This window comes from Lonchura striata, chromosome 5 (genome assembly GCF_050655825.1).
Source record: "Lonchura striata isolate lonStrDom1 chromosome 5, ASM5065582v1, whole genome shotgun sequence".
In the NCBI taxonomy this organism is placed as follows: domain Eukaryota; kingdom Metazoa; phylum Chordata; class Aves; order Passeriformes; family Estrildidae; genus Lonchura; species Lonchura striata.
Genome location: NC_140707.1, coordinates 60,284,418 through 60,309,907, shown reverse-complemented (window position 1 = coordinate 60,309,907; position 25,490 = coordinate 60,284,418). Strand labels below are relative to the sequence as shown.

Below are 25,490 nucleotides of genomic sequence, written 5' to 3'. Positions count from 1 at the left end.
TAAAGCATCAGGAAAACAGAGAAGAATTTTGAAAGGTATAGCATTTGGTGCAGGATGCCACCACACATAAGCTCTTCTGGTCCAAAAAATATGTAATAAATATGCTTACCAGGATAAGTGGGATGCCATGCTCATTTTGGGTGTGACTTCGTGTTGATTTTAACTCACCAAGGCCATTAAAGACTACTCAAAACCCCACCCTTCTCACTTTTCTAACTACTAAATTCTGCTAAAGGACACAAAGTAAAAGCCCCCAGACTTACAAGTCAGTTGCCTACCAAATGAGAACTATTGGTGAAGAGATTGTTCACAGCACCACTTGTCTGAAGGGCCTCAGGTCTCCAGCAGGCTGGAGACCTTTGTTTTAATGGCAATTTGCAAATTTGATTATTAGCAGGCATGTGCTCAGCTTGACAATTATTTTTATGTGCATTGTTAATTTATAGTGCTTTATTCTCACAGTATAATGTCATAAGCACACTTTAAAAAATAATTTTAAAAGAGTAATAGCAACATATGTGTTGTGCGAAAGCAAAGCAAAGCACAAGACATTTCCCAAACTTATTCTTTCATTTTTTTCTTCAGCTTCAGCTCTATTTATTCAGCCCATTTCCCATTCCAACTGCATAAAAAGTTCAAATAAACTCTGGACACACCTTAGTGGGTAACATATTTCCAACAAACACACAAAGCAGCCTTTGAAGACTTCATAGCCCATACAAAATCGTTGTATTGCCTGATCAGATATGCCATGCCTGAAGCTAAGAGGTTTGGGGAAGGATGTTAATACAAGAACCTGCTTTCTTGGTCTAGGCTTGCTATGGGAAATCTTTCACACCCATTATGTCAAGTGGTGGAAGTGGTCTGGGCTGGAACTGAGCCAGAGAAAAGAGCATGCTCGCCAGGAAGTATCAGCAAAATGGTCACAATAATATGATCAAGTGACAGCAGCTGGCTGTCAAAAAGGAGAAATGACAACGCAAGATGATCTTGGTGAACCATAGGAGTGGACTAATCTTGACCTCCTAGCAAGAGAGTTATTTAACCCTGCTGAGGGGCATCAGTGGGCTGGATCACAAGAGGAGACTGATGTCCAAAGCAATGTTGGTCAGATTTTGCCTTTGGCTACTCTGTCAACATATATAGAAGAAGCATTCTTGAGCACTTGCTAGAAATTATAAGCCAAGGAAGGATTCATACACATTCATTATTACAGCAGTTTGATCAGATTTGTGAATGAGATAGCAAAATCAGATTTGTTCTGTTTTGTAGGTTTCCAGTAAGAACTTCAGGGGACTCCAACCTGCCATCCCACAGCTAGTAAACAGAGACCGAGGGACCTGCCAGGCCATACACAGATTTGATGATCTCCCTTAATTTAATTTTAACATTTAATTAGATATGTCTTACTCCAAAATACACAGAAGCCATTTCCCAAGTTTGTCAAACCTCCCACATCTTGGCTGAATACAAAAGAGTAACAGCATTGCAGACAAACACTTGCTTTCAAATTTCTAAAGTCAAAAGCCAAAACAAAGTTTTGTACACAGACAATTAATCTGATTTATTTTCAAAGGGATCCCTGAAGTAGGAGTCATGTCCACAAGTCTATAGAGAATATAATCTTTTTTTCTGGATTCGTGCTACTCTGCTGTGCTGGGTCAGAATCAAAAAAGTGGGTTCTTCTAAAATAGCATGTCTATAAATCATTTCTACTAAAATTCTGAGTACAGCACATTCACTTCCTTAGAAAATCCCTTCTCACAAGAGAGAAAGGGAGACATTTCTCAGAGAAGTGAGCTGACTCATGTCCTTGTAGTTATGTCCAATATTTTGACAGTGGAGTAGTAATTAACCTTGCACTCTGCTCAGTATCAGTGCATTTCTGCTGTGACCACTATGAAGTGCTTTTTTGTGAAAGGAAAGAATGAATCTAAGTGGGAAAATTACTGGAATAAGAGAGGAGCTTTAATGGCAACCTTGGCATCCTGCAATTTCACACATTAAAATATATTTTAAAAAAAACCCAACCTACTACAGCGCTTGTTGCATAAGGCTAAGCTTTCTACTCTTCAAACTATTAATAAGGGCTTCCCATCGAGAAGACAAATACATGCTTGATGCATTTTTAATTCTGTGCCAATACATTTGACTAAAGCTGTTTGCTGTTTCAATGACAGGATTTAACTTGCCCTTCTGTATTCAACATTTCTGATTATTAATGACATTTAAAAAACACAGACAGAGGCTGTAAAAGTTATATTCTGGTCATTTTTTTAAAAGAAGTAAAAATATTAGCATATGAAGGTCCAAATCCTTCTTATACATTAACTTGAATCATTCAATAAAATAAAATGAAATGTAATAATTTAATAGATGCAATGTAATCTCTACCATAGCAAGGAAAAGTATCATATTGACCACTTTTATTAATCCCTGATGACAACTGAAGGCAAAAAATTGCAGCCTTCCCAAATCAGATGTAAATGCTATATAGATAATCTGTATACGTACAAGTCCAGTAGCCTTTTCAAGATATCTGCATCTTAGTCAAAAAAACTTTTTATTTGTATTTTCTACTGTGAATACATCCCATGCTGAAATTAAATCAGAAATATGTCAGAGGACATTACTGAAATCTAAATTTTTTTCTTTCTGAACATCTCTGTAGTTCCAAGCAGTTTCTCTTCTAAGTTTGCCAGAAGTGTTTCTTTGAAGGAAAATAGGATGGAATTGGTATCAGTATTGAGACCAATATAGGGACTACATTGAGTTAATTTTTTACTGCAGGAAATAGAAAAAGAATTGCCCTTTCCCACAGACTGATTATTATTTTGTTATTTAAGTGATAATGTAAACCTAAGGTTAAAATGAAATTATATATACTGATGATCTCCTAGTGACCTCCATTGTGCTGTTCCATTACAGCACATAGTAATAATACACTACATGCACACACTTATGGTACTGTCAGGTACCAATGCAAATCAAGCATCACAGGAGGCACATTACTTTTGTTTTAACCATTAAAGACTCCAAGAAATGCAATATGACAGCCAGAAGAAAGAAGGCTTGGATTTTCTAAAGGTACCCAGGAGTGGCACTGATTTGTGTTTTCTGTGCTATCTTTTTTAAAAGGCCTTTAGCTGTGCCAATATAATAGATTCAAATCCTGACCTTTCTCAACACAATGAAGATACTCTGTATATCTTACTGTATAACACAGGGAATCAATACTGTATTTTACTAAATGCAAGTTAATTTTACCCAGGGAAGGAAATTACTGCTCTTAATAGTAGAACACTTTTTTTTCCTCCTCCAAGTCAGTGAGTTTCAGGTTTGCCAAACCCTATCACTGTTTAAAAAGGGTTTGAGAGATTTTAATAGCTAATAATAGGAGGAAACATAAAAGGACAAATCCAATTTAAGTGAAAGGGTTCCTGTGTAAGCATTACTTGTCAGTCTTTGGTCGTACTGTATAGGGACCAGCTACAGAGCAGTGGCAGCAAAGAAATATAAAGTCCAGATTTAATTCTGATACAGAGAAATACAATTTCAAAACCGGACGTCTTATCATAGGCATGTCCCATTGGAGAACTCATTTCCCTAGCAAAAGGCTGTCACTGCCATTATGTTGTACAAGGAACCAATTTACTACTACAGCTAAACAGGGTTACTGGTGCTGTTGGAACTTAAGCATTTGAAGTTATCACTATAAAAAAAATAGCATTTCAAATGTCAGTGAAATGGGAAGGTATAATTGAAAAGTATCAATCAGAGAAGCAAAAGGGTTTAGAAGGCTAAGACTGCAGTTTTAGTACTGACTTCCCCCCTCCCCGCATGCTCGTTTTATTTTTTAAGATTCTTTTTCCTTTCCCTTTCACACCTCAGATCTAGTATTGTAAAATAAAAAAAAATTAGCTTGATACTTGTCCTGTGTCAAACATTAAATAAATTTTGATGATTTTCTTCTACAGTCTAAGTGACCATAGTTTCATAATACTCTCATCTCACCCTGCATCCAGAGCTGCCAATCTGGAAGATATCTAAATGAATGAAAAAAAGCTGAGCTGAATTTTAGTTGCTTCAGTTGCTTTGTTTGTGTCTTCTTTTCTCCCCTCCTCCTGAAAGAAAACCCATTCACTTTAACCTTTTTTATATAACAGAATCTTTTTCCCCCATCCTAGTCTGATCCTACAGAGAATTAGAGAGTGAATAAACCTTTGAGCTTTCAGGACTTGAAAGTAAAGAGAAATGGTCTGTAAAATAAATTGAATTAATTTGGTTTCAAAATATCCTAATCATGCCACTATTGCTAAATTCATTATGTCTCCACATAGAACAAGAGGGACTTCTTAAAACTGTCTCATTTTGCTGCATTTTATCCTGAATCAATGTGTGGCAATATTAGGAGCATGTTTAGCTAATATAGGAATCAGAAGGCTGGATTTATACAATCTGCTGCTCATATGTAGAATATCAAGCTTTCTTTCATTATTACTTTCCTTTGCTGTGCATAATGGCTCCAGGGGCTTTGGAAAAAAACAGCTTTTAGTCAAACAGCAATTAGTAAAACAGAGCTGGTGTATAATCATGCTAAAACTTGCTTATTTTACCCCTTAAATAGGTTGCCAAATTGCATGTAGCAATTTGTCCTTTCAGCCCAACATCACTGCCTGGGTCCCAGGGACATTGGTTACTCTAAAATACCAGCACTGCTTCTGGCATTCACACACAAAGCAAATTTATCCATTGCTTGCTGCAACTCCATGAAAGCAAAGCTGCAAAAGAAATTCCAATTCACAGCATTGGCCCTTATTAATATTTTGAACCTGTGAAAAAGAGGTAAAATGGTAATGTTAGAAAGTTCTGTTGCAGTAGTGTAATGTATTAGAGCATATCTGTTTACAGAAGAAAACATCAGTCCTGTGTTCCACAGCAAAGAGATGCAAAAAGAGTCAGGCTGGAGTTCTACAGTGATGAGTAAGAGAGCCCCCATGGCATTTCCTCTTTCCACAAAATAATTCCTATGTTAAGGGAAAAAATGTACCATGCATTTCTAATGGAGTTAAATTTTTCAATTGAAAAAGAACCATCAAGATGGTGTAAAAAATGATTTTTTTTCAGTGGCTGAAGAGTTTCAGAAAATTCTTGGTCAGGAATGAACCCAGGCTGTAGAAACAGAATCTTTTATTTAAATCTGGGTTTAGGATCTGGTTGGAAAAAACTGAAAGTTTGAGCTGAGACTGAGAGAAAGTCACTCCCAAGATAAAGTTGCATGTCTTCTTTAGAGCTTTCTTATTTCAGAAGTAATTTTACCTGACATAGAAGATCCTTTATCCACATTAGAGTGCAGATATATTCCTCCTCCACCACCCTTTTGATGAATTTCAATTTCAAATAACTTAACGGCTAACAGCTCACAATTGTTCTTTATATTAATAGAAATACATGGTCTCTTTTGAAGTTCAGGTAGTAATTCAGTTCTTAAAATTCTTCTCCTGTTTATAAATTATTTGAACAGGGATGTCATAGCTTTTGATGCACCATTGCAAACCCTGTTCAACTACATTCTCTTATTTAAATGGAAGCAACTTTTATATGCTTAGGAATCAAATTAAATGTTGTGCTAACTGGAACCACTGAGTTATAAATTACATTTATTTTGGACCATGGGTGCATGTTATTAGTTATATCATGTGTCCACCTCAGGAAATTAATGAGAATGATTGTAAGAAATCAGATATTTTACTCAAAAACATTCAGATAAAATTTTGTGTGTGCTAGAAAGTATGAGATTTTAAGGATAAAGCCTTGCTCTCAAACATTCTCCAAATTTCATTTCATTAAAACAGCTGCAACAAATTTGTAGTGTGGGAAATTTTAGCGGAAAAAAATTCAACCAAACAAAAAATGCAAACCATTTCAAATAATCAAAAAATATTAGATACAGGGAAAGTACCTTTGCAATGAGGTGCAGTTCTGCAAATAACTTTTTATTAGACTTCTGGCATAAAAACTTCATTCCACTACAGACATGGTTCATGCACTGCCATTTCCTGGAGTGCCTTGATTCTGCCACTGTAGGAACAAGGTAAGTCCAAGTGACTTAGCTGAAATGAGTCACTGCTGCTAGAACTGAAGGGAAAGAGGGATTGCTTATTTCATCAGCTAATATTGTGGGAAACTGCTATTTCTATTGGGGTGATTGTGATGATTTCATACCTCTGATTATGTTTCATGAAGCTGAACAACTATGGATTGTTGAGAGGTCTCTGCCCACAACCACCTCAGTCATGCAGGCACGGAGGGGCAGCTGTCCCATGTCATGGCATCACAGCTTATAATGATAAGCCAGATTCTGTTTTTCAGAACAGTTAACAAGAAACCCCAAAAATGAAATAATCACCAGGAAGCTATTAATAAAGAGACAAAAATAGATGGAGACTAGACTGTTCACTGACAATTTCCAAACAAGAAAAGGAGTTAATTTATGAGTCATTTTAAACAGTCCATCCAAATCTGAGCTCAGAATAGAGATATTTTGTAAATACAGTGTGCAGACAGTTGGTAAGGCAAAGCCTGTGATTCTCTGATGATAATGAAGCGAGAGGGAAAGAAGGTGGGCAAAGGGAGATAGAATAGTAATAATACTTAAGGAATGTTTCTTTACCTTTAAAGAAGAGAAAATGTCGCCAGTAAAGGAATATCTCTTCATTTTATCATCTCTAGCCATTTCTTGTCACTAGATAAATACTGGAGTGTCTACTACAAAAGACAAAAAAGAAATATCCATGCTTTATATACAATAATTCATTAAAAAATAGAAAAGAGATGTCTAGGTTTTTTTCCTAGGATAAAAGGAACCAACTAGTTTTTAAATCAAAACTGGAAGAGAGGGAAATTGAGAAAAAAGCCAGAGGGAAAAACCAATGGGATTAATATTGATGCAGTTATGGCAAAAGCAAACAGACAGGCAGGGACAAGATTGCATCCAACCTCCAAAACACATGTAAAGTTGGAGCTAAAATGTCATATGCGTATGTAATTTATATGCAAAAATCTTTTACATAAAGATACTAACTGCCAAGTCTTCTTTCACAACTTTTTCAAGGCTTGCAGTAACTCTGGGATTTTATATTCTCCCTCCGTCACCTTACTGAAGGCACGACTGTCTGTGAAGAACACGGGAACTTTCTTAAGGCCATGGTATTAAATTCTTTTACGTTGCTGGGCTGGTGGCTCAGCAGGAAGACCTATTTTTGCTTGTGTTCAAGCAACTTCCCTGGCAGTTATTGCCTGCAACAGACTGTAGGGAAGTTGCCAACATTTAGAAGCTCTGATGATGTGAGCCAACCTTAGACTAATAATTTTTTTATCTCAATATAAGTGGAAGAATTACATAAAAATAGACAATTTTTAACAGTATGGTATTCTGTTATGAGAGAAGGCTAAATAACACGGGTGCCATATGAACATCTTTCTCCTATCTACAGCACCTAACTTTAGCATAGTCCATATGTCTATTTGTCTGATAGCTGAACTTATTGAAATAACATGAGGTTACAAAAGAGAGTTCTAAAGCTTAGTGTCCCCAAACCTTTCAAGGTGAGACACCCATCAGTAGTAAACACTTTTTTTTGCATAACCTTCAAAATCAAAACCAATTACCGAAGGCACTGGAATTTTATGTGGGAAACCCAGACACATTTTTAGGAGTCCAGAAACTGGGATGAATGCTGCAGTCATGTACTACCATCCTGTGCCCCTGTCTTGATACATGCAAGAGCTTCTGCTATAATCTCTTGGGAAGCTTCACAATGGCAGTGCAGGCTGGAGAAGCAACCCCCCAGAAAACTCAGCCTGCACACACAAGTGAGTCAGTGGCCAGCAGTGGGCATGGCTCACGGAGGAACTGGAAACAATTATTTCATTTGCAAGTTATTTTAAACTCAGAGCAGCTTCCTTCAGACAAGAATGATGGGCAAAGCCTCCAGAAGGAGACAAGCAATGGTGTTACAAATTTTGCTTTCATTTCTCATGACTGTGGCTATTGTACATTGTCAGACTGTTTTGTGAGTATTTCCAGAGCAGAGGCTTTGACATATCTGCTCCCAGCAAACAGTTTAAATGTTGGCTTTAAATTCCTTAACAGATTCCAGGCCATCATCTTTTTTAATTAAATGCAAAAAAACTATGTTAATGCAACGTTAATGTTGAGATTGTCATTGGACAGATGTCAAGAAATTCAAAGTTATGGTTCCCACAGCAACCATAATTTAGAGACCCCCTCCCCCACTTCCACAACCACCCTCCTGAAACATATTGGTGTCAAATTGTACAATAGGCACCAGAGTGAGGGGAAGCTGTGAGAGACAGAAATTGTGCACTGGACCTCTTGGAGCTGCTGCAGATGGGGTGGAGGCCAGTCCTGTTTCCAGAGGAGAAAGTCATGGCAGCACTGGGACAGAACATCTCCCATCTGCACCTCACAGTGGTTATACCCTTGTGTAGCTGGGGTAAACTGGGAATTCATTTCACCCACATCAGCAGCGTATCCACCAGCAACCTAACCTAGCACAAACCTGCTGTACTGTGTAGTTGCAAAAATGACCCCTATAGTCTGTGTTAGGGTGTTAAGCCAAATGCTGAAAGGAGCCAGATAATGTCACAGCACAGCCAGAAATGCAAAGGTACCACAGCAGCCACCACAGTTAACATTACACAACAAAACTCTCCTTTATTCATCCAAGAATATAATAGACTTCATCACTATGCACCATAGTGAACACTGAAACACACAAAGCACAGAAACAATAATTTCCAGTGAGATAACATTTTTCACAGTACAGCTTTTCAGACTCTGATCTCTCAGGTTTTGTATGTAAAGGAAAACTACAAATTGCTTAAAGAAAAAAAAAGAGCCTGTAAAGTTAAAATATAATCCAATACAGTGCTGAAAATCATGAGTTTCAAAGCAGTACTGGTTTTCTGACATTTATAATTTTTCTTATTTGCCATCCCAGCTAACTCCTCAAAATTCAATACATTAAAAAAAAAATCCAGTCACCCGACAGTCTCATGACCTCTCTCTGGCTAATATCACTTAGTGCACTACAGCTCCCAGCTGCCCTTCTTCTAAATTGTCTAATTGGAGTTAACCTAATTAAGTTTGCAAAAAAAATACCCTCAATATGTACTTTCAAGCTTTCTGCATAACCTTCAGACCTGTAAAAACACTTACATTCATGAAAGTATATCTGTTTTTTCCAACTTTATAGGTTTTCCTACACCTCTCCCTCCAAACCAATTTGGAGGTATTTTGAAGGACTGTTACACCTACATACACTAATCTTCTATCATTTTGTACATGCCTTTTTTAAGATCTGAAGCCTTTAAATGACTAAATTTAATCCTAAAGTCAGTGAGTTACATCAGTCCATCATTACAACAGTTACTACATCCTATATTACCAGGTCCTCACCTGAGTAGAAATTATACATTTCTAGGCAAAACACCATGAGAAAAGAATGCTTTTATTATTGCTGTTTCCTGACCATATAAGCCAGTGTTGGGGTGAGCAGAATTTCCATGCTTTACATCATTTCACAAAACATAAGGATTGAAGCTGTTGGTGGATTTTTTTTTTTCTCATCAGGTTTAAGACTGACATGGAAGAGAAGGTATGCCTGCAAGAAAGTGTTTACATCTGCTACCTCTGTGTCCTGAGTCCACACTTACTAGCCTGGGCTTTAGGAAGCTTGCTGAAGCTTGCTTCCTAGGTTTTTTCCTAAGAAGCACATGATGTGTGTGTGGAACAGGAAGAGAAAGTGACAGGGAGAAGGGAGAAGGCAATCACAACCTTAGGACACCCATCAAGTGATTTAAGTCTATATATATGACTGCAGTTCTGCCTTTGAAAGACGAATCAAGTAATGCTGCTGACATTTTCCTTTCAGACACTTCTTTTATTCTCAAGCCTGTTGATAGCTTAAAAGTTATATTATATCTTCTCCAGTGTTAGTGCAGCAGTCTCCCATTTGATTTCATATTCAGTTTGTATTTGTGTAAGCAGGAGGAGCTCTTTACTTTACTTGATAAATGGTAACATCTGGCTTTGTGATGGGCCATCACCAGCATGTTTAAAGAGCTGCTGACGCTTCAGGGAAAACTTGGTAAAACATTTCATTTAGAGGCAATTCTAGTTATTTATTCTATTTTGTACATTCCTCGTCCTCCACTTTATACTGGGGACATTTGCATGAAAACAGACTACAGCTCCTCATCTTCACATAGCATTTTTTTTGTCTGATGTCCTAATCACTAATTGTGTTTGTGTCACAGCAATCATATTCATAGCAACTATTTATGATGTCATAGAAAATTAGAGTTTCTGGGAAGGGCAATGAATAGGGTATAATGATATTAAAAGGCTAAACTGTATTGCACTACAGCAGTGAAAATTTATTAGAACCCTGTAACAGAAAAGTGAATTGGGCTACTGCTCTTCCATAAACACACACAGGACTTGACCTTTTCTTTTGGTTACAGAAATACAATGAGCTAAACATTCCTGAAAATCACAATATTTATATAAATATTTTAACCTGTCTATATAGAGAGACCTTCAGCAAAAAATGAACAGGCAGTTTCTCAAATAGCATTTTTGTACATTCTCTCAGGAACCTTCTTTCCTTGAAGTAGCAGCAGGTCAAATATAGCCAAAGGTGTAGGCATTGTACAAACAAGGCTTCTTCAAAAGTCAAAATATATTTTTGACTTTTATATAGATTCTTTGTTTTGTACAGTTCTGTGCTGGATATTTGTAAGTAAATGAGCATTATCCATTTCTTAGCATGTGTTCAGCAGCTTAGCTATAGCTGGCATAAATAATAAGCAGAAACATAATACAAGGATGGAGATATGGCTCAAGCTTTAGAATGGTTATTTATTTATAGTTTGGGTTTAGATATTAAGCAAAATTAGGCAAAGCACTTCATGCCTACTCTGTACTTTATCTATCAAAACATCCATCAAAAAGGTGGGAACAAAAAACCTTTTCCTTAGGTGATTGTTAGAAAAGATATATTGCAGGAACTCCACTTCTGGCAATTGCACAAACATACTGAGATACAAGGGCAGATGAACTAAAGGTTCTTAATGGTGAAAGAACTAAGCTGTGAACCTGTGAACTTTCAGGTATTTCCCAGGAAGTGCTGTAGGGATAGAAAAGCTGTTAATGTGTCCTACACTCTGAGCAGTCATTCTGCACCTTGTCATTGCACAGGTAATGCAGTCCATGAACACATCAGTTGCAGTTCTTTCCTGACCCTTAGTTCCATAGCCTCACACAGTGGAGGAAAACACAACTGCAGCCATAGGAGACCACTCTTTTTATAATTTTCCCAGAAGTAAATATTACTGCAGCTGAGCTCTGCCTGAAGTTTGATACATACTGTAGCTCTTTTCATCTCTGCTCCCGACTGCACCATCAGGAAATGCCCATTTGTGCACTTATATATGTTATCATAATGTGCAAAAATTTGGAATTGAAAAGAAAGTAAATAGTGTATCTTTATGCCATGTTACATTTTCTAGAAGTGCAATTGAGATATCAATCATTCCATTCTGGCTGCATTGATCGGTAATTTTCATTTTGTAATTTCAAATAAAGCTTCTCTCCACAGCAGCAACGGCAGCACTTTCCAACACATAACTTCAGTTCATTTTAGCTTCACGAGTTAAAGATCCTCTCTACCCATCATTCTTGCACATCCTCTAAGTGGTAATTCCACTTTTCTAGTTAGATTGCTGGAACATGCCAAGTAAACAGTCACCTTTTCCTAGAGTCACAACATCTAAATAACAAGAATATTTAGTCCAAAGAACAGCTAGGGCTGAATCCCTACACTCCCATTGTAGTTCCAGCATTTAGAATGTGGATTTTTACATACATATAAAGTGAACCTTAGACAGTACTAATGATGAGAGTGATTGTTCAATTAACACTAATTTTCAAAAAAAAGGACTTGTGAAAAAAATAAAGATGTTAAGTAAGATGTACACACACAAAGGAAAGAAAGATAATACTGTAGAAAAAAAGAAGAAAATACTGTAAGTGGATGAATCCAGAAGTCAGACATGATCAAATCCTTATTTACCACATAGCCCCAGGCAAGTTATTTCTCTCTGTCCCTCAGTTTGCTCATCAGTAAAATGGGCTTCATAATCATTTAATTCAACAGGCTGTTGCAATGACATACAAATTCATTGCTCTTTCAAAAGCTGTGAGCTCTCCTAATGAAGGGTTCCTTCGAGATACAAAGAATTCATAGTGGGAAATTATTAAGCAGTTCATTTTCATTTATGTAACATTTCATTTAAGTGACATTTCATTTAAGTAACTCATTTTCATTAGTTCTGACCAACAGTTTTCTGTGATAGCAGGTTTGGTTTAGACATAAAAGCAGAAAATTCTTAGAAAAATTACTAGAAAACTGAATGAAGGAGAAAGGGAGTGAGAGTGCCATTGTCAGGATCAGTATTCTATTTTTATTAATTATTCCTATTGTATTTAAATACCATGTACCAAAATACTTCAGGCACGTCAGAAATATTCAAAACAAAGAAGCGTCAGAGAAGCTTTGCAAATTACAGTAAAGCTGAATTAAGAAACCAGGACAATAGTACCTAAAAGCTCAATGAATCCTGCATAAGAGACCATGTTATAAATTAAATATAATACTTATGCAAAATTTTATGTGTAATTTATGCTACAACAGCACTTTTGCATGAAACTATGATTCAGACCACACAAGGCTGTAAAGAACACATTGTTGGAGAGCTATATTTGAGGTGGACAAAGCAAAGAAAGGGGTGAGGCACAGAGGGAGCTGGTGTGACTCATGAATGATCACACCTTAGCAGAAGCCATGCAGCTTGGTCTTCCAACCCATCTGGTTAGAAGGTCATGCACACACTTTCACACCCTCTTTAAGAATGTGCTCTGACAATGGTTGCATGCCCACTTATATTTTTTCAATACATATTCACAAAAAAAAATGTGTTCCGTTCCAAAAACACCTAGCAAAAAAAAAAAAGTTATGGGCTGGGCTATATATTTATGTAAAAAAAAAGGACAGTCCAGCACATGTTTTGTAAGACCTGAATTAACATGTGGACCATTGTGTTTTCACAGAGCAAATCCACATAAACACGTGATAAGTTTTGTCCTTTGAAGCCAGAGTTCAGCAGCTGATGACAAGGCAGACTACACTGTCTGGAAGAGTCACGGCCACAGTCAGGATCCTACAGCAAACTTTTCTCCCAGAGGTAGCAGAGTACAGGAAAGGAGCTCCAGTCCCAGCTCTACCACCAACTTTCTGATGATGTGGTCATAGCATTTCATGACATCACTGCTCCTTCTCCAGCCTTCATGCATGTGCCATCTACTCAGGTTACTCACTCCATAGGGTCTACTGGGAATTCCCAGCACCAATCTGATACCACCACTACCATAATTTCCTACCCCTGCATGAGATAAGAGGCAAGACCATCAGAATCCCAAACACCTACATCCATGAGAGACTTGTAAGAACCAGATAGAATCTTGCTTTATTTTGCGCAAAATTTCCATCAGTTTTGCCCATAGCTAGCAGCATCCAAATGACAAAATCTACTGTTACCCTCAGCTGAAACAAGAGCAAATGTTTATCTACTTAACACACAAAGGAACAGGAAATACAGAGAAGCTGAGTAGTTTTGCAGGCTACAGCAAAATTTTACTGAAAGAACTTTACCAGTTCCTCTGCAACCAATACTTAATGACAAGACTACACACATTTATCATTTTTTTTAATCTAAGCTTTGGCATATATGAAATATTGAAATAAACGGAGCTAAGAAACAAATAAAATATGTGGAGAGTCACAAAAGGGCCTTCTTTTGTTTGTTTTCTTGATTTTTTTCCCTACTTCCCACCTCTGCAGTGTCTGCCTGCAACGATTAAGTTGACAAATGAAGTTCTGACTGCTAATTAAATTGAAAATAGCAGATATACTGTGACAGTGATCTCTCTCTTCCTCATACATCACCAGTAACAGCGACTGTGTGTGGTTTTCCCTGCTCAGCTATCCCTGAGCCCAGTGGCACAAAGCACAGCAGCTGACCTACACCGAGGTGGAAGGGAGGGAGGAAGGGAGACACTGAGCATCTCCTCTTGCATATCAAGAGAGGACAGAAGAGTTTCAGCTATAACTGCCAAAGCCTGGAGTCATCACTGTGCTGGTACAAGCACTGAGAGACCTCTGCTTTGGCTTGTCCTTTTGTTAGCCTGGCAGAGGCTGGTTTGTCCTCCAGGACACCTCATAGCTCAGTGGCTGGGGCGCAGTGTGATGCTCCGTGCATCCGTATGCAGATGTTTCTCATGTCAGCCTCACAAACCTGCTCCTCACACCCCACGGATTCTAGCAGTTCCATACTGGGCAAAAGGCAGTCAGTACAAGGAGAAGTAATGGCAGGAAATCTCTGTCATCCACTGGGATAGCAGTGAAGGGATCACTTGCCCTCCAAGAGCACAAAGGAAGGAAAGATAGATCTGGGCTGCAGTCATCCCTGCTTCTACCACCTAACCTTAATGGCCTTCTCTAACAATTGTAACCATTTCTCAGACTATCTACTGTCCTAATAATTCTTCTCATTCTGTGATGTTTTATTTCCCCTCCCTTGGTGCAGTCCTTTTCATCTCTATAACAGCAAAAATTTGAAAGCCACCCTGAATGCTTTGATTTTTAAAAAATGCTTGATGTATATGAGCTGTAAAAATTCTAATCAAAATCATCTCTGAAGTTTATGATTTAATAGCCAAAGAAAAAAATTTTCAATTGTTCTCATTGCACCACCTGCTTTTTTTGGGATGGTCTGTGGGTTTTCTTCCAATATGTTTGCAGGAGATTACTCTCACAGACAAAAAATTCAACTATTTGAAGTAAAAATGTCAATATGCTTATTTATCTATATAGAATATATACACATAGAAAAATACAAACATATTTTATGACTGGTAATAATATAATTTGTGTTTCCATTTGAGTTAGCTGAGGTTTTCATTTTTTCCTCATTTTGGGTTAGTTAATTTGATTTCATTATTTAAGTATTCTCTTACAGAATTGTATTTCTGGAGTTTTTTTCATTCTCAATGAACCACCCATACATTTCTTTCCTCATGAAAGAAAATACTTCAACAATGTTTTCCAGGATTTCTGAAAGGAGGAAAATTGTAACTAGCCAAGCTCATTTTGATTGTACTGTTGACAACACCAAGAATAGTGACAGAATAAGAATCTCTTACCAAAAAATCTGACTACCTCTGATTGGTGTTAATTTTGTCTTACAAAATTTCCTTTTCCTTTTTGCAAATGTAAGGAGTAACCAGTTTGATTTTTGTAAAATACAATTTATATTTATTTCCAGAAGATCTCATCTAACTGAAGCTTTAAATGAAGGTTTGGAAGTACTTAGGCATTCTTAACAAGTGAAGGTGCAGAGTGACCTATAATCACTGTGACTGGAAGCTCTTTGGGTCAAAAATTATTTTTTCATTCAGTGTTCAACCAGAGCTTCAAACAACAGGAGCTGTGGTGGGCAACCTAAGCAGAATCATAATGGCTAACTTAATCCAAGCCTCTTTTAGGAAAATACCAGATAAAAGCCTATAGTTTGCCCTTCTTTTCAGTCTCACAAGAATGATGGACTCCTTTCACTCTAGGGAAACTTCTGCTGATATACAGGAAGGAAGTTGATGAGACACCTGAATCCATCCATGAAAAGTTAGAGAAGTGTCCGCGCTATAAAATTCCCCCAATTTTCCTCACACCTCTTTCTAACCAATTTAGTTTGCCTCCCTCCTATGCATAGAAATATACTTTGCCCTTTAGTCATGCAATTTCAAGGTTATACTCAAACACATACTGGAAGATAAAAGCTTTAAATAATGTACATTCTCTCATTGTCCTTTTCATCGAGATCACAGGTGCATGACCTCGTCCCCCAGCACAAAAAGCTGTTGTCATGGAAACAGCTCAGGATGCCAACTTGACAACAACTGACATTCAAACCAGGAGGGACACCTTGTCTCCTGCCCTCCCCCACCAAAACACTGTGTTACAGCAGGGGCCAAATCTGCAGTGTTTCTTCCTTGGCAGGGCTGGGATGTGTTCTGCTGTGAGGAGGACTTGCAAGTTGGCTCCAGCCCCACATGGCACCACTGCACCCCAAAAGCTGCCTTGGTAAAACAGCATCTGACACTACAGCTAAGAAAGGTATCCTCTGCTTTCAGTGCTTACTGGGATGTGATAAGGGAAGAGGAGACCACCTTTCATAATGGCTAGAACAGAGAATTCATACCAGATTTCTCACAGTGCCACTAAATCCATTCCTTTCAGAGTGCCAACAGATTAGTATCTTCCTAGAGGAAAATCACTTCAGCACTCTGCATTTCCTTTTCCTGCATGTAAAATGGGGATAACTGTACCTATGGCAAGCCACAGATAAAGAGCTTTCAGTAATCAGTATTGTAATCTCTTTTTTTTTTCCTTATTCTATTTCCAGCTGTATCGATACTATGATAATTATTGACCATTTAGCTCTTCTAATTGAGTAATAAATAGTCCAGGAAGCAGGAGATACACTTCTGGGCAAACATGTTGAGAAAGTGGATACATTCCAGAGAGAAATGAACTCAATGGAAAAGTCTCATATCTATATTTTGTCCCCCAGGAGATTTAATTGGAAATAACTATATAGTTAAAACACACCCATACTCTTTGCCTCCTCCATACCTAAGCATTGCAGAATGTGTGAAATGTGGTACACGACTTTAAAAGGGAAAGATAAACAGTTTTGTGTATGCATATATATCTACTCACACATATATATAAAAATAAATAAATATGTATCATTGTGGCTGGGGGAAGGGAAACAAAACACATACAAGAGCATTTACTTTCCTGAAGGCTTGTGCATAATCTCGTGCCTGAATGCTGTCTTGTGATCTCTACATAACCTTTGAAACACAAGTGCATATTTCACCCTTGCAGACTAGCACAACCATTTTTTTGTCATTCCAATTTCATTTCCAGTGCGGTGTGGACTGCGGGCTCAGCAGTCACTGGAGTCTGAAGTGACTCTTGGGACCTCCTCACTGTTCTATATGCAAATGGCCCTGCACCTGGGCAGCCGAGCGGGCTTGCCGACAGTTTAGTTATGCAAATCTGATTGATCGAGAGCATATTGCAGAAGAACACACGCAGGCCTGAGACACTGGCAGCTATATTTCACTGGCTAAATTCCCGAAGAAAGAAAAAAAAATTAAATGCCAAGCATTTTGATGCATATTCCTATCAACCCCTGAAGTGCTCTAGCGTTTATTTCGGTATGTTTTCAACACTTTGCTTAAATGTTGTTAATGCAATTGCTTATGCTATTGCTGAATTCACAGAAGGGCTTGTTTTCTGTGGTTTTGGTTGTGGTTTTTTTTTTAAAAACAACCCTCAAAAAGACCCAACAACAAAGGGACAAAGATAGACCCGAAACAACAACAAGAAATAGTTCCTATGATGCCACAACACAATAGGTCTGTCAGTTTATTTGAAATAATTCTCCAGGCAAATGGAGTAAATGCAGTGTTAAAATATAATTAGGCCTTACAGTACAGAGGAGTGCAAAGAAACTGATGTACTAACACAAGTTTCCCAGACTTTATTCTTTCTGCAACAAAAGGTAAAACAAACAGAGGGAATGTAGATTACATACTGTCACCCAATGTCGAAAGCACTTCTTTATTTACTAAACACTCTGTATAAAAATGCAGGGAAGGAAAAGAAAAAAGAAGATAGAAAATAAAAGAATCATCTGGGATCAGCTTAAAATAATAAATTCATTTTTTATTTAACAGAAAAAGAAGAAAATAAAAGAAAAAATGACAACCCACCTACGTGTGAGCATGTGGAAACCTCTAATAGAGAACACGCTTCAGGCATCAAGTTAATCTCGGTTTATTGCATACAACTGATTTATCTTCATTTATAAATGAGTGGTGAGCCCTGGTTCTAATATTTGCATTTCTTGTAGTTGTGTTTATGTACTTTAATGCCTTGGGGAGCCATTCATGGTGTTGAAATAACATGATTTTTATTTTCTTTTCCCAGTTTTTCCAGCAGCAGATACAGACTATTTCAATGTTTAAACACTGTTAAAGCCACTGGGAAGAGACATTAAATGAGACTTTTCAGTCAGTCATTTTATCTTTTCCAGGTCACATCGCGATAGAGGTTTTCAACAAGAGGGCTAATCAGACTAAATTCAGAACATACATTTTTATTGATTGGATGTTGGGGTTTTTGCTTGTTCGTTTGCTTGCTTGTTTGAAACAGTCTCTTCTCAGGCAAGTTTGGGAGTTGGTGGTTCCACAGCTAAAGACTTACAGTTGCATAGATCCCAAAGCAGAGAAGAGAAACTGTTTCCAATGCCAAATTCCAATACGCCAAAAATGATTAATGAAGGAGAGTCAGGTCTCAGTTGGAGCCACAAAGCATTCCACAAAACAAATTGTTACAATAGGCCACTAGACAAATACCTATTAGTCTGGTCATACAGAATATGAATTCAAGAAACTCAATATATTTCCATTGTGAATCAGTGCATTAAGTTCTATACCTCAGAATACTTCTACATAAACATGCAATTAAAACATGTATTGTTAGATTTAACCAGAAAAGAAAAAGTATTTGATTTTTAATCTCAGAGTTGAATCTGCTTTAATCACAAGAGGACTGTGCACAGAACAAAATTCCTTGGTAACAGAAGATTGTCCAAAAGCACTCTTAGAAATCCCCCTGAGAAATATAGTTAAAATTTCTAGAGAGAAGCCCAAGTTATCTAAAGGACTTGAAAAGCCAAGCAACCCTGCTGGAGCAATGTTAGAGCACATCTTATTGAATAGAAAACATTTCTCTGCACGTTAAGTTGTATTGCCTTTGGCAGAAACTCTTCAGCTGCAAATTTGTCCAAGGAATGACATACAGTACACATCAGAGGAGTAATGAAGGAAAGAGGCTTAGATGGGCACTTTGCAGCTGACGGGGAGCTGTTATTGAGCCTTGTCTGCTGCATTTAGCAAAGGGGGAAAAAATACCCAACCAAAATAGAGGGATCATCTTTGTGTGTCCCCAGCTCTTAATACCATCTCCTTAAAATAAACAATTAAATTAATAGTTTTAAAAATAGCCATCTGACAAGCAAAGCCTAGCCAGAGGGTCAAAAATGAAGATCCTGGGAAAGGTCAAGTTTAATCTCTACCCACGATGCCCTAGTGCATCCCTCACAACAGCTGACTAACAAAAGGGGCTCAGCACTGTGACTGACAGAATTCTTAATTGTATCCACTCATTCATGACAATTTGATTAAAATATTACGCCAAAGTCTCACCCCCTGTTTGCTTCGATCCTCCAAATCTAATTTTGAATTTTCAGAAAGGAGATTACCTCCACAAGCATGACTGGGATGCTATTAACTTCTACTTAATCTTTATTACTGATGTGAATTTAACATATGTATGGCTTCGTCTCGCTCCTGTTGTTTTCTCTCTAAAGTAACGTCTAGGCAATATACAAGTGGCGGACATTAATTTTCACTTTGATATTCTGTCATACCAAAGCTCATACTTTCATATGAAAATTTAAAGATGTACTGTCTTAATACCATGGCACAATTAGACTGAATTTAAAAAAAAAACCAAACACAGACTTGCTTCCTCTAGTCCCCATCAAAGAAAATAACAAAGCCCTGCTGAACAGATGTCAAAGTATTATAACTTTTCACTGTTATCTCCAGCTATATCCCCTTCATAAAAGGAGCTGTTCCAAGGATTGACAAGAACTGGTCAATTCTACTTAATGCAAATAATGCAGTTATGAAGTAGTCAAGGAAGCAGTCAAAATTTCTAACCAATTTGGATTATTCTCAAATTTATGAAACTAGTAATTGTTACCTGTGTCCCCATTTCACAATATATTTGAATAAAAGATATTATTTAATCTTCAAGATGTTTAATCTACTCCCACACTCCTTTTCTCCCCACAAGTAATGCAACAAATTGACACAACCAGCTGCAATTATGTTTATAGGAATATTCACACACCTATTGAACATGAAACATTTCTAATAAATATTCTGCTCTGGAAAAGAATTCCACCAAAAATGTTACTTTGTTTTCTTACCTTTCCCCCAGAGGATTAGAAAAATATATTTTGGGTATCTTCTTTTGCAAAATATTTTTTTTTGTCATTTCTATCCGTTTCTACTTATTGTTATTGTAAAAAGAGAAACAATAAATTAATCTTCCTAAATTAATATGCTGTGACTTCCTAATTTGCCTGTCCAACTGCTGCTCCCATCAGCAGGGGAGTATTTGGACTTGATTCAAACTTGAGGGAGGATATCACCTCCAGTCATTTAACATGTATACCGCTTACAAGGAGTTGTAGAACTACCCTAAGTGTCACAAATTCCATTCTGACAGGACAATGAGTGATAGACTGATATCTAGGAGTAATGTCTGGAAGAGACTTCTCAGAATCCTTTTCCATATATCATACATTTTGTTCAAATAAATATTCAGAGTATTTGTTCAGAATTTGGTTTTTTTTCCAATCAAGGAAAATGATCTGTATTTCTGTGTTAAAACCTTTCTCAACATTTGCCTGGGACTGAAAGTATACTCACATTCAAAGTATTTAAGACACTTCTTCCACTTGTGTGTATGGGACTTCATGCATATTCTATCTTTCTGTTCCTAACATTGTCTTGAGACTCGAGAACCTCTAGATAAGGGAACAGCAGCACGGTAGAGAGCTTCTATGTCTTGCAACAACTTTCAAGTTTTCCAAAGTATTCCCACTACAGCCATAGAAATACAAAAATTTTCTGAAGTTGCATCATGACTGTGACAATACTAATGAACACTGAAAATATGAATCTCACTGGTCTATCCCAGAGAAATCCCTACTTCAACTGATTTCACCACAGCTTTTAGAGGATTGATACGTTAAGGACCACGTCACGGTAAGAAAAAGAAATGTGCAACAGATCTGCCAATCTCATCCTCAAAAAGGACCCTCCTCCCCAGTTCCAGATCTCAAGATTTGTTTAATCCTTGGTATGAAGTACAATGTATAGACACCTGAAAGCTTCTCAGTGCCATCAGGAGTACAGATGCCAGAGACTGAGCACATCATAGATTTGCTACCCAGCAGTGACCCAGGAAAGGGTGGATGAAAATGTGATAGTGAGCTCTGCTTCTCCCTTGCATATGAGGAGTAGAACTCTTACACCCTCAAAGACCAGAAAGTCAGTTTCTTGTTAGAAGTGCAAGAAATGAAAATATACACATTTCATTCTCTGAGGACACAATGTTTTCTGGGAGCTTTCTGGGTAATACAGACCACAAGCTGAGCAACACAGATGTATTGCAAAGGCAGACTTTACAGGGCAGGTTTAATAGATAGTAGCTTTGCTTTGTTTAAGGTCACATTACTTGCTTACACAGAGATATCATTAGAGGTTCCTCTTTCTTTTGCCAGATTTTTAACAATTGTAGAATAATCCATTTTCCTTGTTGTCTGTCCCCCAGTTTTGAGCAAATCACTGCTGGAAAGATGTGCACTGTCTGTGCAGGCAGAACACAGAGATCTCTCCCATATCCCATAAACATAGGGTCACTCAGCACACTTAATGACACTAATAAATACTTGCTTTGACTCCCCCTCTCCAAGAAAATGCATCCCCAGCCAGCCATCCCAACCTCCTACACAAGTTTTCTACTGCATAAAAGTCAGCAAATTAGTTCCTCTGTTACCACAGGAGCAAAGTATCTAGACCCAAACTTAGCTTCTGGGTTTGAGCAAGTGTGGTTGCAGGAGGGCAGGGTGATAAAATCACCAGGCACTGTCTCAAGAATTCAGGTAGAAGGGAGAAAAAAGTCTTACTGTCTCTGAGGAAAGGGAACCCTCACCACGCATGGCCCTCATGAGGCCACAGGTTCTGCCTCAGGACTCTCAAGTGAATAATTCCTTCAATAACAAAATTAAGTATCTCATATTGTTTCACCCTAATTTTGACACAGACAGCAGCTATGTCTTTAAGTTAAATCTATGTGCAACACAAAAATTATTAAGTGTGGAGGTAGAGATGGCCACTTACAGCATGCCAAACCTCATTTCTCTGACTGTGGTAAATCTCCATGGAAGGTTGCCACTTTGTGGTTATCTGCCTACAGTCCTAGATATCAAACTGGAAGCTACTTCCAACAACTCCAGTTTACTTAATGCCAAATGGAATGTCCCACATTGCCTAAGATATGCCTCTGGAGAACTGTAGCCAAAGGGTCATAAGATCTGGTTCTTCCCCCACCCATCTCTAAAACCAGAAAGGGATTTTTTCCTTGCTGTAGTCTTTGCAGTTTTCTTCCTCATCTCCTAAGGTCATGGAATATTACAGGACTTGTGGAATTACAGCAGCAAAAACACAGATATATACTTGGTCATGCTGAGCCTCACTGCAGCCAGCAACCACATTAATACAATGCTTGCTCCAACATGCCTGAGCTCCCTATGAGTTTTCTCCACTGGACAACTGGTGGTGAGAGGGAAAATAGTCAAAAGGCTAATGGGACCATAAATAAATAAATAAATAAATAAATAAATAAATAAATAAATAGCAGATTGAAGAAACTAAGGCTTAAATAAAGAGGTACACCATCCTCCTATATGGTCCAAAGATAGAGGGTGGAAGCTAAATATACCAGGGTTTTAAAGTTTCCTGATGATTATTTCTAAATAGGAAGAACAGTTTGAAAATTCAGTTTTACCACTGTATACACAGAAAAACTTCACTGATTTTCTGAACTGGAGGGGATCATCACCTCTTTCTGTACCTGGAGGTTACATACCCATATAGAAAGAATCTCAGGTGGGGAGAGATTGACTTTTTTATGGGGTTTACTTGAAACATGGAAATAAAAACCAAACAAACCACCTCTCCCTCCCAACACAAATTTCTAGATGTCCATTCCCAGTACTTATGCAGGACCTTTGTTAAGAGTTTCTGTCTCTCTGAAGGATAACACTAAGCAGTTACTGTTTTTCTAAATATAACTTTGAGTTTTCAGTTTATTGCTCTGGTATCCAAAGAACTGAAATCAAACTTGGGGGGTAAAGAGAATAGGACACCCCACAAACACTCCAAGACCCAAAGAAAACTTGACAGCTCCTTAGGAACTCAACCACCATTTTAATAAAACCAGACTGCTTTCTGTTCACTGCATGCCAAATGGTTTCCTGCCATTTCCAGTAATATTTTCTTCTTTTTTTTTTTGCCAGTTCACAACTGCCTTCTATTTTCAATGCTTTGAATAGCCAACAACGATTTAAAGTGGTGGGCTCCTATCAGCATTGTTCTCCTGTTCAGAGGCACAGAGAACAAGAATACATCTATGTTTTCCATACAGTGTTGAGAAATGTAATTCTCTGTTTAGTGTCATATCAACAGCTTGTGTCCCAATTCACTGCCATGGGCAATGAATGACAGACTGTGCTGTCCATCCTGACAATGTGACCAAGATATCTGTTGTCGAGACTGCTATATCATTTTTCCCCTTTCCAAAAAATGTTGCCAGAGAAATCTATTTTTTGCTCCTTTATTTGTTTCTTTATCTAAATACAAAGCAGAGATAAAAATGAAATTGAGTTCATTAAACAAGCTGCAAATAATGTCTTGATAGCACAGGAAATGTTTCATTCCCCGCAATTTAACATTGCAGCACATGCTCTCCATGGAGCACGGATTTCTTTATAATACTAATAAAAATAGCTGTAGTCCCATTCTTTCAACAAAGGCTTCCCCCCACCCCAGCAATTCGGTGGAATATATCTTATTTTCTAGTATAAAAAAGGAGACATTTTTTCCTTTATAGGTAGCAGGCATATCACAGTTAACAATATGTAGCTGAAGGGTGATTAACTCCAGGTACCACAGGTCTGGAACTGGCAATAAAGAGGTAGCTTGGAGCTGTGCACTGGAAACAGCACTTACTCAAGAGAAGAGAAGAAATGAAACAAAACTTTGACAATGTTGGAAAAGAAATGTAAGAAATAGGTTGAGGCAGCTATGGCACAGCAATGATTTACATGCCGTTAAGGTACAGTGGCTGTATATTGTGCTCAGGACAATATTTAAATAAAAGCAGCGTTAGCCTTGGCAGCCTGTGTATTAACGCACTGAATTTATGTTGCCTCCAAGGTAAAGAGCATCTTCTTATTGTAACATATACAGGAATTACAGTGTCAAGAGCATTTTTGGCAGTATATTCTACCTTAAGAAGAGCTTACTGGATTTGTTTCAATTTATTTTTATTTTTCCATCATTTCTGGAGTGTTTTCATTTGTTTGTAAGTTGTTAAGTATGATGATAATTTTTTTTCCTACCGCTTCAGACTTAAAAGCATTTCCAGCAGAGGAAAAAAGTAAATTTACACAGGCAACAAAGGAAATAGAGGTTTTAGCTTAATAGATGATTGGAGTTGATGGAGTAGGGGAGTTGATGGAGTAGGGGTACCCAGACTGCAGGCCTGTGGCACAAGAGTTTTCCTATCATGCAGTGGTTACCTTTATATGAGCTGCAGACTGATGCTGTGGAGAACAGAGACAATGGCAATGTCTCTGAACAGGCCTTTTGACACTCTGCCAGCATCAGTGTCATCTCTGTCTTGATCCTCCTTTGCTTTTTACATGGCTCTCCCAAAACTATCTGAGATGCCAGGTAATGTTGGTCATAGGGGGATCTTAGCAGCTGGCTGGTTTGTGACAAATGACGCAGAATCAGCAACAGTACATGACCTTTATGGATTCAGGCTGTCTCTTAGAAGAATGTGAAATATTCACAATGAAATACAAAACCTACTTGAAATTCAAGTTGCTCCTCAGACAATTACTATGGAACCAAAAGACCTAACTGCCCCGTATTGGTAAGATATTTATATTTCTACTGCCCCCATAAAGTTCCCTGCCTTGTGCATCATTATCGAAAATAACAAGAACTCAGAGCTTTTTTAAGCTCTGACTTACAAGGCTGGTCCTAGATGGCTGTCTGAAGTACAGATGAATGACAGTGAAAAAAGCAATCCCAATGGTAGCAATATGATCTGGAGGCATAGCCTGGGAGCAGAGGTGTGAAACCTTCAGACTCAGCCAAAATAAACCACTGCTACTGTGGGGGGCAGGGGGAACGAGGGGAATGGGGGAAAAGACACATAAAATTCATGCATTTGCTCAGAAAAGCAACTGCAGCATTTGCTACAAACTTCTGAACAAAGCCCACTGAATCAGCAATACAAGTAAATCACAACAACTTCTGCCTCCCAGAGCAAAAAAGCTAA

General features: G+C 37.8%; 1 long non-coding RNA gene across 2 annotated transcripts in view; it reads left to right on the top strand.

Annotated features, from left to right (window-relative positions):
• LOC146767398 (uncharacterized) overlaps positions 1–24,336 on the top strand; it is a 33,096-nt gene extending 8,760 nt beyond the window's left edge. The window contains exons 4-5 of one of the 2 annotated variants that reach the window (XR_014955750.1): positions 1,273–16,319; positions 17,954–24,336. This is a non-coding gene — a long non-coding RNA (uncharacterized LOC146767398). Of the gene's footprint in view, positions 1–1,272 lie in introns of both variants that reach the window. The other variant, XR_014955749.1, reaches the window with a different exon arrangement.
• The last annotated feature ends 1,154 nt before the right edge of the window (positions 24,337–25,490 follow it).